This window comes from Heloderma suspectum, chromosome 3, assembly GCF_057233095.1.
Source record: "Heloderma suspectum isolate Gila_16-S chromosome 3, 16-S_ref, whole genome shotgun sequence".
In the NCBI taxonomy this organism is placed as follows: domain Eukaryota; kingdom Metazoa; phylum Chordata; class Lepidosauria; order Squamata; family Helodermatidae; genus Heloderma; species Heloderma suspectum.
Window position 1 is genome coordinate 292594120 of NC_139460.1, and position 3725 is coordinate 292597844.

The window sequence follows — 3725 nt, forward strand, 5'->3', positions numbered from 1 at the left end:
TGTTCCTATAGTAAACACTTTCTTTATGCTGCCGCCCACAGTTTGCTAGGGTACTGCAATAATGCCATAGTTTGTTTATTTATTTATTGCATTTATATCCCGCCTTTTTTCCTCTTGCAAGGAACCCAAGGCGGCTTACATTATCCTCCTCCTCTCCATTTTATCCTCACAACAACAACCCTGTGAGGTAGGTTGGGCTGAGAGTGTGTGACTGGCCCAAAGTCACCCAGTGAGCTTCCATGGCCGAGTGGGGACTAGAACCCAGATCTCCCAGCTCCCAGTCCAACACTCTCACCACTACGCCACACTGGCTCTGAATAGTTTTCCATAGGGGATAACTGTTTGCCTCTGACTTTTTACTAGGACTGCAAGACTACACAATAAGCTTCAAACAAACAAGAATAACTTATTTTATTGTAAAATTGACTTGTAGAATTCTTTGCTGCCAGAAATAGTTAATGGCTAAGAGTTAGGAAACTGAAATCATTCATGAGACTGAACCTTGTCTGAGAGACAGTCCCAAATATGCCAAAAGGCCACTGTTCCCATAAAACGTGGGTCATGCTAGAAAACCATTTCTATGAGCAATCACCTTATGTGAGATCACCTCCTCTCTTCTATGAACTGAAAGAACCACATGTTGCGATTTCTTCAGTTCACAAAAGAGAAGTTGCTTGGTTTAGTGAGTGTCTTTGTTACCCATGTGAGCAGTGCCTTTGAGGAAGCAGCAGTGGTAGTTTTGAATTATCACCTGCTGGGCGGGGGCGGGGGAAGACAACTCCATAACAGCCCAGTTAGGACAGAGTGAATATGAAATGCTGACTGACTATTGTGGGGGTTGGGGGCAGGTCGAAAATTGGGAAGGGATGCTAAACAGCAGCACTCTACACTGCAACATTTTGTTGCAGAGCCCATGTGTCTGAACTAACTTTGAATATTAGGGAATAGAGAGTGCACCGTCAATATATGGTGTCAGAGGACTTCCTGATAAGGCTCCAGTAGTCTGTGTTAAGAGGTGGATAGCTTTTAGTGTCTCCTATTTAGTTATCTGTATTAGTTTTACTGTGGTACTGCTGTGAGATTTTTATGGTTCTGTGACATATTTGTCTGCTTTTTGTGTTCACCTGGAACCATTGGATTAATAGTATTATTACTATTTTTTAAACCTTCTCAATCTGGCCATCATTAGATTTGGACCCTGGACTGGATGCAACACTGCTCTAGGCCAATATGATATATATAACTCAATGTATTTCTGGCATGGTATGGGGAAGGATTAAGAACTTAGGAGAGGGTGGTATCACAACACATACAATTGCAGTTTAGTGGAATGGCTGAATTCAGGCAGCTGTGTAAACACTGTGTTACCTCTAGAATAGTGCTGATACTTTCCAGTTGATAAATATAAATTACAAACCAACCAACCAAACTTAAGGTGTGGTGCCACCTCCCTCTCTCCTCATAAACTACCTTTTCTAAGAAGCCATTGGCTTAATCCTTTGTTCCTTATCCACCTCCGCAGGGGTGGAGGACCCATTAAAATGGTCCGCCCCAGGCGTCTTATGGATCCAAATGGATTCCTGAATGTGCTTGGGGATTCTCTGGGGCATGCCAACGGCCATCGGTCGAGACCCTGGTGGGTGGCTGGAATGCCGCAATCACTGGGGCATTAGATCAGGTGGCTCCGAAACGCCCTCTCCCCCTGAACAGGGCTCGGACTGCACCATGGTTCAATCCGCGGTTACGAGCTCTGAAACAGGAGGTGAGACAGCTGGAGTGCCGGTGGCGGAAGTCTCGCTCCAAAGACGATCAGACACGGGCTAGAGCTGTATCTTCAGCCTATCACGTCGCGGTGAAGGCGGTATTATGCTGCTTCTATCGTGTCTGCAGAGTGCTGTCCCAGGAGGCTGTTCCAAGTGGTCCGGAGCGTGGTCGGTCGTGTGGCTCCTGAACCACTGGAGCATTCTAAGGCCTCCTATGAGGCCTTGGCAAGGCACATTGCAGATAAAATTGATCAGATTAGGTGTGTTACTCTGCACGCTGTGGATATAGTTAGTGAGCAAGAGGCGGCCTGTGGCAAACCGGATTTGTGGGATCGGTTCCAGCTTCTTCCTCCTGATGAGGTGGACAAGGTGCTTTCATCTGTAAGGCTGACCACCTGCTTACTTGATCCTTGCCCATCTTGGCTCATTATGGGCTGCAGAGAGAGACTGGGTGAGGGGATCAGGGTGGTGGTGAATGCCTCCCTTGAGGAGGGAGTGATGCCATCAGCCCTCAAGGAGGCAGTGATAAGACCGCTCTTAAAGAAGCCCTCCTTGGATCCTCAAGTTCTGAACAACTTTTGCCCAATCTCAAATCTGCCATTTTTGAGCAAGGTGATTGAGCGGGTGGTGGTGATGCAGTTGAAGGCACACTTGGAAGAAACTGATTATCTAGACGCATTTCAGTCGGGCTTCAGGCTTGGGCATGGGACAGAAACGGCCTTGGTCGCCTTGGTATATGATATAAGGAGGGCTCTGGATAGGGGTGAATGCTCCTTCCTTGTTCTCCTCGACCTCTCAGCGGCTTTTGATACCGTTGACCACAGTATCCTCCTGGACCGCCTAGCTGATCATATAGCTGATTGTCAGTAGCTATAGGCTCTATGTAATTCCAGAACAGTCCAAAGTGAAACACTACTACCGTGACTGAGATCCTCAACATGGTTTCTCCATTGCCATCTCCACGGTTCTGAACACAAGGGAAGGGACTCTGGATTCCTGACCCAGGCAATCCTTTCATGAGGCTCCAACCCTGGACATGGAAAAGGAATGATTCCTGGAATGAACCCATCAGGCAATCAGGGGATAACTTCTTGAAAGGCCTAAACAATCCACACCCATAAAGAGTCCAACTCTGAATCTTTTGTTGATAACTCTAGGCTACATGGTCAAGGCCCATCAAGATCAAGGGAAGAGCATACCCACACACGCAAGAAGTTCCAGGCCACCGCTTTTGCATTGGCAATTCCACGCTGCATGAGTTCTGGCAGGGGGAGGTCCAAAAGTCGTAGATCAAACCCAGCCTGTTGTATACTGAGCTGACTACAAGCAAAGTCACACAATCCACAGCAATGAGAGTTCAAGTCTATGAAAACCTCGCAGTACTTTTCATGGCAAGTCCTTAATAATCCAAAGTTCCAGTCCATGTGCAGAGTGTCTCCAAAAGCCCAGACAATGATGGATCCAAACAGAGAAGGCTTCAGGCAATGAAGAAGAGATGTTCCTAGCAAAAGCTCTTCACCTTTGCATCAACTTAGAGGAGAAGGCGTGGCTGTAGGACACCCCCTCCAGATCCCTTGACAGACAAGGGCTTTTAGCCTTTCCGCAAGGCCCCTGTCTAAACAGTGCAGCACTGCTCAGCCCTCCAGCAGTGACGCTTCAACCTGGGTGACCCTTCTGGAAACCCCACCCCACCTCTGTCAGGGTCTCATGGACAGCTTCCAGCCTCCCTGCCTGCCAAGGCCAGGCCAGACCAGCAGGTGGACAGGGAGTTGGGTGACATCCCCTGGCTCTGCTCTAAGAACACTGACAGAGATAAGCTCACCCAGACTCTGACATTCCAGAAACTGAATAGGCCCAAGCCCTTCCAGGCTACTTCTAATCAAATCCTGGCTATCAAGGCCCACTGCAGTACTGAAGCCGGGCCCTGACAAATGTTTTTGTCAAACAGATGTCGAAACACTT

At 47.9% G+C, this 3725-nt stretch overlaps 1 protein-coding gene across 1 annotated transcript in view; it reads left to right on the forward strand.

Moving 5' to 3' along the window:
• MED12L (mediator complex subunit 12L) overlaps window positions 1-3725 on the forward strand; it is a 262912-nt gene that overhangs the window by 112373 nt on the left and 146814 nt on the right. The gene's annotated exons all lie outside the window — the stretch shown is intronic.